This window comes from Gorilla gorilla, chromosome 10 (genome assembly GCF_029281585.2).
Source record: "Gorilla gorilla gorilla isolate KB3781 chromosome 10, NHGRI_mGorGor1-v2.1_pri, whole genome shotgun sequence".
Taxonomy (NCBI): Eukaryota; Metazoa; Chordata; class Mammalia; order Primates; family Hominidae; genus Gorilla; species Gorilla gorilla.
The window spans coordinates 131,947,235-131,960,532 of NC_073234.2; the positions used below are offsets into that span (position 1 = coordinate 131,947,235).

At 45.9% G+C, this 13,298-nt stretch overlaps 1 long non-coding RNA gene across 2 annotated transcripts; it reads left to right on the top strand.

The window, feature by feature from the left end:
* Positions 1-2,645: 2,645 nt before the first annotated feature.
* On the top strand, positions 2,646-10,161 carry LOC129525871 (uncharacterized). 2 transcript variants are annotated; one of them, XR_010129272.1, is made up of 5 exons: positions 2,646-3,712; positions 3,814-3,996; positions 6,075-6,478; positions 6,820-6,877; positions 9,998-10,161. It is a non-coding gene; the product is annotated as an uncharacterized lncRNA (long non-coding RNA). The 2 variants fall into 2 exon arrangements; XR_010129271.1 differs by having other exon boundaries at positions 2,646-3,996.
* Positions 10,162-13,298: the final 3,137 nt, after the last annotated feature.

Below are 13,298 nucleotides of genomic sequence, written 5' to 3' on the forward strand. Positions count from 1 at the left end.
GCCTCCTGGGTTCAAGTGGTTCTGCTGCCTCAGCCACCTGAGTAGCTGGGACTACAGGCAAGTGCCACCATGACCGGCTAATTTTTGTATTTTTAGTAAAGCCGATGTTTTGCCATGTTGGCCAGGCTGGTCTTGAACTCCTGGCCTCAAGTGATCTACCCACCTCAGCCTCCCAAAGTGCTGGGATTACAGGTGTGAGCCACCATGTCCGGCTGCCAGTTTACTTTAAAACAGCCACCTAGTCCCCATCTCCTAACTCAGGTTTGACGCACAGCCTGAGGAAACTGGAGAGGACCTGGCCACCTTTTGCTTCCTTCTCCTTGTGTTTCTGGCTCCCAAAGTACACCAAGGAGGAGGATTTCATGGGCAAACAAATTTGGCCAATGCTGCATTAAACCAAGTTACCCAGATGTCTCTACTTTAGGGTCAGTTGATGTGTGAATGTTCATCCAAGAACAGGTGGTTTCCAAACTTCTTCAGCCCAGGACACTATTTTTCCACAGAGCATCCTACCTCCCTAGTGTTCCCCAGAGCACACTTTGTGAAACACCACACAATAAAAAGTACTGCCAAATATAAAGTATATCCACAACTATTACGTTTGCATAGCAATAGAAGATGAGTTTTTGAGTAAACACAGCAACTGTGGAACAGTTTTGTGATTTATTCAGAAAACTGGCTCTGAGATCGCTGTGGACAAGACCCAACTTGGCTGGGAGATTGTAATCCCTCAGTAGAGCCACGTGGACAGTGAAGCTGGCCGAAGTTCACTCTGAGAAAGGATCAGAGACTGAAATTGCTCTGATTTTCCTAAACCCAGCTTCTGTAGTCAGGAAGAGGTAACTGTCGTATTTAAAGGCAAGTACTTTCAGGAAAAATTTGCATGATAGTGTGGTCCTATAAGTTATGCAATTCTGTTATGCAAATTCAATGATAGGGACTCGGCAGATGATAATAATAATAATATAATAATAAGAGAAAAGATAGAATTAACAAATGCAAGTGACAAGCAAAGCCTCACCTTCTTCTTCTGGTGTAGATCTTGGATCCACCCAGTAATCTCTGCTCCCAAGGGCCTCTCAGCCTCAAGCATGAGTCTAGTATTTAAATATCTGTTGTTTTCGTATCCTACGACCTCTAAAAGCCGACCGACTTCAGCTGGTCCTCAGCTGGACAATTGGCAACCTCTTCTGATGCTGGAGAAAACCAGGCTGCCCTGGACTGATGGGGAGAAATTGACCAGCTCCCAACTTAGTGTCTTTCTAAGGATTTCCAAGGATAATTTCTGACCATTGTCTGTTCTCCCTAGAAGCTTTTTTTTTTTTTTTTTTTTTTTTGAGGCAGAAATCACACCACTGGAGTCCAGTGACTCGATCTCTGCTCACTGCAGTCTGTGCTTCCCAGGTTCAAGCAGTCCTCTCACCTCAGCCTCCCGAGTAGCTGAGACTACAGGCATGCACCACCATGCCCAACTAATTTTTGTATTTTTGGTAGAGACATGGTTTCGCCACATTGCACAGGCTGCTCTCCAACTCCTGGCCTCAAGTGATCAGCCCCCCAGACCTCTCAAAGTGCTAGGATTACAAGCATGAGCCACTGCACCGGCCACCCCAGGAGTTTATCGAGTCACACGACCATGCCATTGAGGCTCCCCTGTAGTCTCAAAACTGAATTAAATCTAGTTTCGTCCATATAGTCAAGGAGAATATTTTCTGAAAGCCAGGATTAACCCAACAATTGGACATCGCAGGGGCCATCGAGGTGATAAGATGTGAGGAAAGTCAACCAAGCTCACTCCATGCCCCATTCCCAAACTCCCCCATACATACACAAGATAGCCTAGAGAAAAAAAATTGATCTGACTGTGTTATCAGAAAGGGGTGATATTACTCAGCAGTCTAGCCGGGATAGGTTTATCCATGTAGCTAACAGGCTGCCAAAGACCAGAGGGGATTTGGAAAGCAGTGTGGGGGCGGGGGGTTGGGGGCAGATATGGAGCCTGTACTCCACCTCTCCAGCTTTCTCCTCCTGCATAACAATTCCCACTGCCCACGGAATGATGCCCAAACTCCAGGCCCTTTGTATGCGTCTCCAGCCCTCATGAGCTGAGACCATCCCTGACCCTAAGGCAGGGTCTGGTTCTCAGTCACCTACCATTCTGCCCAGCCCTGAGCACAGATTTTGGCAGATAAGCCAGAGCTCAATGGATGAAGGTCAAATGAGTGAAAAAGGAACCCACATAAAACTCAGGTACCCCGTGCTCCAGTCTCAGCACTGCGTTATGTCAAAAATAAAATAAAATAATTTTTTGGGGGGCCAGGTGGGGTGGCTCATGCCTGCAATCCCAGCACTTTGGGAGGCGAAGGTGGGCTGATGACTTGAGGTCAGGAGTTCAAGCACCAGCCTGGCCAACAAGGTGAAACCTCGTCTCTACTAAAAATACAAAAATTAGCCAGGTGTGGTGGCGTGCGCCTGTAATCACAGCTACTAGGGAGGCTGAGGCGGGAGAATTGCTTGAACCTGGGAGGCAGAGGTTGCAGTGAGCCAAGATGGTGCCAGTGCACTCCAGCACTCCAGACTGGGAGACAGAGCAGGACTCTGTCTCAAAAAAAAAAAAAAAAGATATATATATATATATATATATATATATATACACACACATATACATATATATATATATATATATAAACTGGAGAGCACTTGAAATCTTTACATTTCTCTGGGAACACCAAAAAAAAAAATTCCAATTTATATAAAGTAAAGCAAAACTTTTGAATGTTTAGATCTCACCTCCATGGCAGTTGGCTCCAAAATCTCTATTAAATTCCTTCAAACTCTCCTTCAAATCTCACTTCTCTCTTCCCCTTCCAAATATAACTTCCACTCTTTCCTGGGAGTGCAGGGAGGCTGGTTAAGCACACGGGCTTCGGGGCACAACTTGCTGAGTTTAAATTTAGTCCTGTCACTGTCTAACTTGGGCAGGTACTTGGCACATGGTAAGCACTCAATACATGTAATCCATTGTTGTTACTGTTATTAGTATTCTTCAAATCCTGTTGGCTTCTCCAATATTTTTTTTCACTTAGCCCACTTTTCCATCCATGCAGCAAGGAAAGTGTATTCATTTCCCAGGGGTGCCATAAGAAATTATCACAAACTTGGGGGCTTAAAACCATAGAAATCGATGTCCCCACAGTTCTGGAGGCCAGAAGTCCAAAATCAAGGTAGCGGCGGGGCCACGCCCCCTCCAAAGGCTCTCCCTGAGATTCAATTCAGTTCCTCGCCTCCTCCAGCCTCTGGTGGCTTTTAGCATTCCTTGGGTCGTGGCTGCGTCACCCCAATCCCTGCCTCTGTCTCCACGTGGCCTTCCCCTGGCCTCTCTTGTCTGTGTCTCTTCCAAAGACACTTGTCGCGTTGGAGTTAAGGCCCACCCAGATAATCTGGGATGATCTCATTTCGAGAACCGTAACTTAATTACATCTGCAAAGACCATTTTCCCAAATAAGTTCTTATTCACAGATTCTGAGGAAGGGTGGGTGTACACGGATATATTTGTGGGGGTGCATTTATCCCGCTACAAAATGACACTGGGTCCTTCTACTTGTGGATGGTGGGTGGGGAGAGGGTTGAACACTCCTGTAATTCCTTCTTTTTTTTTTTTTTCCTTTTCTCCTTGTCAGGCTGAATATATCGAGTCAGCAGCCAGCATCAGGTACCTGGGAATGAGGAAGGAAAGACAGGCAGATGGCAAAGGGGCCTGTCAACTTCTCCTTTTCACTGACACTCACGCCACTCTTTCATTTACAACCACAGAATACCTAACTGCAAGAACTGCCGCATCCCTGGTGGTCTGACCGTGTCTCTGAGCTAAGCAGCAGATTTCAGCCACAGGGTCTGACTCTCAGGCAGACACATCCTGTCCAAGGACTGGAGACAGAGCATCCGTTCTCCCACCCAGAGCGGTCAGCTGCATGTGGCTGGTTGGGGGCGGTTCAGGTTAGTTAGTTATTGATATCCTGCGTTAAGATTCCTGCCTTGGCGGCACTGAAGGGATCCGGGAGGCAGTGACTTCACTCACTCGACTCAAATTGCAATCAGCCAGCCTCTTGGCTCAGGCATTCATCTACCCAGAACTATTTTTGGTGTGTGTTCATAGACAGCACACACCAAAGTATTTGGTATTTGAGATGCAAGCGCTAAGGATGATTAAAGTTAGTTGCTAATGAGCATGCCTAGAATAGATATACTCTGTGTGTATGCGTGTGTGTGTGCGCGCGCTCCATGTGTGTGCTCTGTTGCGTGTCTACAAAGCAGATGTCTACACACCTGCCCTTAGGTGACCTCACCAATGTCCATGAACTGGTGCTGCTAGATCAGCTAAGAGGTCCCTGGACGGAAGACGGAAATGGATAACAATTGACCTGTCTCAAAATACTGCCTTACTGGGTACCCATGCTCCCCCATCAGAATCCAATCTACCTTTCAACGTCTAGCTCAGCCCATCTTACCAGGAAGCCTCACTTGACCACCTTCTGAACTTAGACCAAGGCTAGAAAATATGTTTTATCTCGAGTTCCTTGGTTTGTGTCTGCATCACTCCAACCTCTGGTTCCATCTTTACACAGCTGTCTTCCCTCTGTGTCTGTGTCCTCACATGGCCTTATCCTCTGTGTGTGTGTCTGTATTCAAATCTCCCTCTCCAGCTGGGCATGGTGGCTCGTGCCTGTAATCCCAGCACTCTGGGAGAGCGAGGCAGGCAGATCACTTGAGGTCAGGAGTTCGAGACCAGCCTGGCCAACATGGTGAAACCTCATCTGTACTAAAAATACAAAAAATTAGCCGGGTGGGGTGGCGAGTGCCTATAATCCCAGCTACTTGGGAGACTGAGGCAGGAGAATCGCTTGAACCCATGGGGCAGAGGTTGCAGGGAGCCAAGATTGCTCCACTGCACTCCAGCCTGGGCCACAAAACTCTGTCTCAATAATATAAAAATAATAATAAAATTTAAAACATCTCTCTCTCCTTATAAGGACACCAGCCATTGGATTAAGGTCCATCCTCATGACCTCATCTTCACTTGATTACATTGGAAAAACCACATTCATAGGTACCAGGGGTTAGGATTTTAACTTATCTTTTGATGGGACAGGGGGTGGGGGTAGTGGGGAAGACACAATTCGACCCATAATGGATGCCATAAATAATTAGGGATATCCAGCATTGGTGAGGGAAGGGAAAGGGCCACCTATCTGCTAAATCTGCTCTATCATGTTTAATTTTGGTATCATTTAGTTGGAAATGAGCACCACCTGCTATGACAATTGGTTATTTCTCTCTCTCTCTCTAATCCTCTAATCTACCTGTCTTCCTACCTGCATGCCTACCTATCTATCTATTCTCTATCCTCTATGTATAATCTATCATCCGTATCTATTTATTTACCTTCTTAAATAGATTGAAAGTTCCACGAGGGCAGGGATTGTCATTTACACCCCTTGTAAATTTCTCCACTGGCTAAGCCAGGATCTAGACAGATGTAGTAGGCACTCAATAAATACTTTTTCAGTCACTAATTTTCATTGTTTGGACTCTGAAATTAAATCAGGAAGAGGTCTCTGACACACAATCCTCTAGGGACTTCTGAGGATAGAGTTGGCTCATTCACAGCTTGCCCACCTGCACTCTGTCTTCCCGGCTCCCCTCAATGTTCAACAGATCTCGTCTACCAAATCTTATGTGTGTACTGGGGTGTCTCCCGCTAATAGGACAGCCCTGTAATTGTTCAGTGAGATTATAACGTCAGCCTCATCCATCAAGCTCTCCGCTAAGTAGTTTGGTTTTCCTAATGGAAAGCAGTGTCCTAAACAAGAAGGGAAGCGTCCTAATGTGGGGTTTTATGTAGGTTGGTTTCTAGCTGTGAGCTATGGACCTGAAATGATAGTTAAATCGATGGAGAGGCACTAAGCTATAGCCTGTGAATCTGGGCATCCGTAAAACCCAATTATTAACAGCCCTGAGTGGATGCATTGCACGCTGGCTCTCCCAGCTTTGACTGGGGCTCTCTCTCTCTCCAGACAGAAACGGCCCAAGAGAAATGGAAATATGATGGCTGGTTGATTGTTTCGCAGTCTGCATGACAGACCACCCTCCTAACAAGACTCTAGGTCAAGTGCTCTTCTCTGCCCTGTGGATCTACTGGGGAGAAATTAGCTCTCGGTGGTATTTCCAATTACGGAGAAAAGCGATTCCTCTCTGGTCTGGCTATCATGTGTTTTGCAGTGGACCAAGAGACATGAAGCCCGTTTTCCACCCTCATCTCTTTCTCCATCTAGCTGCATGACCTTGGGAGGTGGCGTGACCTCTCGGCTTCTTTGCTGCCTCATCTGTCAGGATCCACCTTTACTACTTCATAGCCATGTTCTAGGATAAATAAGAGAAGCCTCTACATCTTTTAGTCTCCCAGAAAGACTGGAACCAGGTAAATGCAAAGTGGAGCTGTTTCCTTTGTTTTTGCTGCCTGAGTTACTAACGTGTGGGATTTTTTTAAATAATGGCAAAAATGGATGGATTTATGCAATTACTTTTGTTTTTGTTTTGTTTTATTTTATTTTTCCTCTGGGGGGGATGCTTGAGGCATTCTAGGCATTCTATACATTATTCTCTTGTATAATTGTTCATCTCTTCTATGGAGTGTATATTGGTATGCCCCTTTCTTAGCAAACTGATGGAGGCTGGCCTCAAAGTGAGCCACAGTGATGGGCTATAACTAATTCCTACTCATAACTCCTAACTAAGTTTAATGTCTGTCTTCCCTACCAGTGATGAGTTCCATGAAGACAAAGACCTGTTCATCTTGTTCTGCCCCAGCACCGAGCAGGTACTCAGTAAGAATTTGTAGAATTAGTGGATGGATGGATAGATGAACAAATGAATGGATGGATTAGCAGATTAATAGATGGATGGATAGACAGAGGGATAGATGGACGGATGATGGATGGGTAAGTGGGTGGATGATAAACAGATGGATATGATAGAGGGATGGCTGATTGGATGAATAGATGGATGGATAGATGGATGGATGAACAGATGGATGGGTGGATAGATGGACAAATGAATGGATGGATGGATGGATAAAATGATGCATGATAGATGGATGGATGAAAATGGAAGGATGGCTGGATGGATGAACAGAAGGATGGATGAATGGATAGATGAATGGGTGAATATAGTTTGTATATGAACATGAATCACATTACCAGTACTTATCACTGAGAGAAAGTTCTAAGTTGCAGATGTTCAGAGAAATTTAAAGATGCAGACCTAAGATACAGGCCAGAAGGGCCATGCTGTCTCTAAGTCCCTGGGTAGAATCCTTCCTTGCCTCTTCCTAGCTTCCAATGGTGGCCATAAATTCTTGGTGTTCCTTGGCTTGTAGCTGCGTCTCTTCACTCTCTGCTTCCATCACCACATGGCCTTTCTCCCTGTGTGCCTCTGTCCGCCCATTGTTTTCCCTATTCTTAGAAAGACACCAGTCATATTGGATCAAGGGCCCACTCTAATCCAGTATGACCTCCTCTTAACTAATTATATCTGCAATGACCCTGTTTCCCAACAAAGTCACATTCTGAGGTGTTGGGAATTCGGACGTCAACATATCTTTGGCAGGGGACACAATCCAACCCATAACAATCTGTGACATGGCAACCCCTCTCCCGGGTGTGTATCCTGGGGAAACTCCTGAATAGGATCATAAGAGGACATGTGTGAGAATGTTGGTGGTGGCCAAGTTTGTCCCAGCAAGGAGCCCAAGGTGACCTACATGTCTATGACTAGAGGAAATGAGTCAGCCAGATTTGAAACATGCAGATGATGAAATAATACACAATACCCTGAATTTGCATGCATCATCATGGATAGAGCTTAAAAATACAGTGTGAAATGAAAAAAGTAGGAACTAGACTGAGATTGATGACACAATACCATGGACATAAATTTAAAATATACACTCACAGAGCAAGACTATATATGTTTCATAAGCATTGGAAAGTGGGTTGGAAGGATTTATTTTGAAGATACTGGAGTCACTGCTTGTGGGAGGCAGTGAGAAATGCTAACAGCAGACGCAGGCGAAAAATAATACAAGAAGGCACAAGGGGGGCCTTGAACAGACAAATAGTGAATGTGTGGCATAAACTGAGAAGTGTGATTCTACGAAGGCGCCCACCCGGGGTCCAAATTTTGCAAAGAGGGGAGGAATCAGGAAAGGGATTAATGAGTGACAGTGGCGCCCAGGGCTGGGCGGAGTCCAGGTCCTGTGAGCATGCGCAGCAGGGCCCCTGGATCCACGCTGAGCTTCAAGAAAGAGTGCAGAGAAAACCGCCCTAAGCCCAGACCTGGAGGGGAATTGGAGCTGTGCAAGTCAAGAATTAAGCAGACAGGGCCGAGCAGAAGGAACGGATGGTTAATAAGCCCCCAGGAGAGCCCAGGCTGGACCAAGTGCATCCGCCTGGGGAGAAGGAGAAGGGTACGGTCCGCATGGCCCCGCTGAGGAAGGAGTGGGGACAGGGCTGGCTGTGTGTGTGTCACCCACTCAGACGCCCACAAGGACCAGGTGGCGGAAATGAGCGAATGACCCAGGCGCATACTAAACACTTCCACAAATAATGATGGGCCTTTCTATATTTAAGAAACCCAGGGCCCCCCCAAGTCTGTATTTCTTTTCCTCCCTTTTGATGGAGACACGGGGGCTGGCTTCTTCTTTAAGAAAAACAATAGCGGCGTGTGATGAGAAGTGGTAGCCAACTCAGCCATGGGGGAGACATTAGAGGGGTGGGGCTTGGGGAGGACAGGAAAGGGATGTCCCAGCTCCATGGGAGGGCTGCTGCCTGGTAGCTTCAGAGGATGCCTCCGCCCGAATGTGGTCCCGATGTTGACAGATACTTCCTTTTCCAAGAGAAACTGTGAAACTGGATTTTTATTGGAAATCTTTTTATTTGACATAGTAAAATCTAACTGAACGACAATGAGGTACCACATCACACGCACTAGGATGGCTATAATAAAATAGAATGGAAAATATGAAATTTTGATGAGGAAGTGGAGCAGTTGGAACCCTTGTACATTGCTGGTAGGAAAGTAAGGTGACCCACTCACTGTGGAAAAGTTTGGAGGTTCCTCAAGAAGTTAAACATAGCCTTATCATATAACCCAGCAATTCCACTCCTAGGTATATGCCCAAAAGAATTGAAAGCAGGTACTCTACATGAAGACAAGTACATCTACATGCATGTTCCTAGCAGCGCTGTTCATGATCACCAGGAGGTGGAAACAACCCAAATGTCTGTCATCATGTATGCTACAATGTAACTGAATCTTGAAAAGGTTATGCCAAGTGAATGAAGCCAGACACTAAAAGTCATACATTGTATGATTCCATTTATATGAAATGTCCAGAATAGGCAAATCCATAGACGGACAGCTGACGAGAGGGTTGCCAGGGGTTGGAGGGATGAGGGTATGGGAGTGAATAAGTGCTGGGTAACGGGTTTCCTTTTGGAGTAGTGAAAGTGTTTTGGAACCAGATAGAGGCGATGGTTACACAAGATTGTGAATATTCTAAATGCCGCTGAATTGTTCACTTTAAAATGCTGAATTTTTGCCAGGCACAGTGGCTCATGCCTGTTATCCCAGAACTTTGGGAGGCCGAGGCAGAAGGATCACTTGAGGTCAGGAGTTTGAGACCAGCCTGGCCAACATGGTGAAACCCCATCTCTACTAAAAATACAAAAATTAGCCAGGCATGGTGGTACATGCCTGTAATCCCAGCTACTCAGGAGGCTGAGGCAGGAAAATCTCTTGAACCCAGGAGGCGGAGGTTGCAGTGAGCCAAGATCGCGTCACTACACTCCAGCCTGGGTGACAGAGTGAGAGTTGGTCTTTAAAAAAAAAAAAGGAAAAACAAAACAAAAACAAACAAACAATGCTTAATTTTTGCCAGGTGCAGTGGCTTATGCCTGTTATCCCAGAACTTTGGGAGGCTGAGTCAGGAGGATCACTTAAGGCCAGTTCAAGACCAGCCTGGGAAACATAGCAAGAGCCTGTCTCTATTGGGGAAAAAAAAAAAAGGTAATAAATAAAATGCTTAATTTTATATTATGTCGATTTCACCTCAATTTTTAAAAAACTGGAAAATGTAATTCAAATATATAAGGAAAAACATGTCAGCCAAATGGATTCAGGCTGCAGGCTGCATCTGAACCCCTGGGGTACCAGTTTCTAAGTTTGATATGGGGCTTACAGTCAGCCGGAGCCCCATAATCTTGTACAGAGCTGTAGGAATAGGAACTGTTTTACTGGCAGGGAAACTGAGACTCCAAAGAGGTAAAGTGATGGGATCAGAGTCAAGCACAGGAGCTGGAGCTGAGCCCCAGAGGGTGATCTCCCAGCACAATTGATCCTGTGCTCTCTGCAGTTGGGGCCAAGGGCTGTGGAAAGCATTAGAAAGGTGGCAGCTATTGAAGCAGGTGGCAGAAGGAGGATGCCTGGAAGTTCAGACAAGAACTGTGCATCGAAGCCGGGCACAGTGGCTCGTGCCTGTAATCCCAGCACTTTGGGAGTCTGAGGTGAGTGGATCACTTGAGGTCAGGAGTTTAAGACCATCCTTGCCAACATGGTGAAACTCTGTCTCTACCAAAAATATATAATAATTAGCCGGGTGTGGTGACGCACGCCTGTAGTCCCAGCTTCTTGGGAGGCTGAGGCAGGAGAATCACTTGAACCCAGGAGGCGGAGGTTTCAGTGAGTTGAGATCGTGCCACTGCACTTCAACCTGGGTGGCAGAGTTGAGACTCCATCTCAAAAAAAAAAAAAAAAAAAAGAATTGTGCATCCAGATCTCCTTGGAGTTGTTACCTCCTCTCACACAAGGCCCAGAAAACTCTATCAATTGAAGCCCATTCAGCAAGGCTGGATTGAGTATGTACTGTGCATGTGGCATGCACCACGTGAAACTAATAAAAGTAGTCAGTGCAAAGGCTTAAGGGTTCACCTTGTGCAAAGCACATTCTGTTGAGAGCTCCTGTGATGCTCAGGGTAATGCTGTGAGGTGGAAACAGCATTGCCACATGGATTGCATACATGCATTTAACTTTTATACCATGCATGCATTTAACTTACATAATGCGTACATTAAACTTACACAAATTCAACTAACTGCAGGTGGCCAAAAGGAGAGGAGAAAAATCCTCATTGAAAGGGGGTAGACCTGTCGTGTCCCCGTGCGAACTTGCCACACAGGAAGCATGGAAATGGAATATATGGATCTGTTCTCATTGTCTCCAATCCTGGCAGCCTTTCCTAGAATGAGCAGCTCTCTGTGATGAGTGGGATTCTAGCTGAGGATTTCTCAGCCTTGGCACTACTGACATTCTGGGTTGGATCATTATTAGTTGTGGGGACTGTCTAGTGTGTTGGAGGATGTTTTGAGGCATCCCTGGCCTCCATCCACTAGATGCCAGGAGCGTTTATTCCTACCCCTAGTTATGACAACCAAAAATGTCTCCAGGTGCTGCCACACATCCCCTGAGGGGCAAAATCGCCCTGGCTGAGAATCACTCATCTAGAGTTTAAAATGCATATTTATTGGTGCTCAACTAAGGAGCAGGATTGGAGGTGGGGGATGGGGAGGATGGGGAGGTGGGTAAATGGCTGCATTATGATGATAGTATTATCGTTACAGGAAAGGGGTCCGAATCCAGACCCCAAGAAAGGATTCTTGGATCTTGCTCAAGAAAGAATTCAGGGCAAGTCCATAAAGTGAATGCAAGTTTATTAAGAAAGTAAAGGAATCAAAAATGGCTACTCCATAGGCAGAACAGCCCCGAGGGCTGCTGGTTGCCCATTTTTATGGTTATTTCTTGATGATGTGCTAAACAAGGGGTGGATTATTCATGCCTCCCCTTTTTAGACCATATAGGGTAACCTCCTGACATTGCCATGGCATTTGTAAACTGTCATGGTGCTGGTGGGAGTGTAGCAGTGAGGACAACCAGAGGTCACTCTGGTCACCATCTTGGTTTTGGTGGGTTTTAGCCGGCATCTTACTGCAACCTGTTTTATCAGCAAGGTCTTTATGACCTGTATCTTGTGTTGACCTCCTATCTCATCCTGTGACTTAGAATGTCTTAATCATCGGGAATGCAGCCCTTTTTACCCAGCTCCTATGCAAGATGGAGTTGCTCTGGTTCACAAGCCTCTGACATTATGACAATTTGCAGACACTTGTGGCTGTGCCATATCTTGTGGAAGGGGGCGGAGTTAAGGGATTTTCACGGAAATGTTTTCCTTCACCTTGACTTTAGAATCTAGTACCCATATACGCTCGCTGCAACTCAAGTCCCACAGGTGAGAAAATGGGGGCCCCAGGGAGTAAGTCACTTGCCTAAGGTCTCAGAGCTCATGAGTGACAAAGAAGAGATTCAAGCCCAATCTACTTTACTAGGAAACACGCTCCCTTTTTTTCCCCCCTTTTCTCTTTCCCTTCTCCCATTGTTTTGCCTTCCTGTCCACAAGAGGGGTCTAAGGGAAATCAGCATGCCAGAAGGTACTCTCACCACAGACTCTCCACTACTGCAGGTGGCACTGAGTGTCATTGGCCTGCCTCACAGTTCTGGATGAGGCCACAGGTAAATTCAGATTCCAAAGGTTTATGAAGCTGGTATGACTTAGGACTTTTCTAGCTGCAAGAGACAAAAGCCTAATTCAGACTAGCTCAAACCAAAAAGGAACCATATTGACTCACATAACTAGCAAGTTGAAGGGGCGATGGCTTCAGGCATGGCGGGATCAAGGGGCTCAAATGGTCATCAGCATATGATCTCTCCATTTTTGGTTTCATCTCTGTTAGTTTCATTCTCTGAACAACTCCTCCTTCCATTATACAAAGAGAGCCAATGGCAGCACTGAGTGTAAAACTTGACCTTTTAGAAATCCAGCAGAAAGATTTCCTCCCTCCTAAGAGATTCATCCAACATTCCTGAAATTCACTCTGATTGTCCCAGCTTGAGTCCCATGGATGTTTCCAGAAATGAATCACTATGGCCAGGGGCATTGAGACCCCATGATCAGGCCTGGGCCACCTCCTCACTTCCAGAGTTTGAGAGTAAGCTGAGCCCCAAATCTTACGGAAAAAAGAGTGGGAGGAGGAAGAGTAGTATTCTGTGGCCAACCTAGAAAACCACAGAAATTCCTCCAACCTACTGCTCAGGCCTGTGGGAAACTTGTAAGACAGAGTCCCAGTCC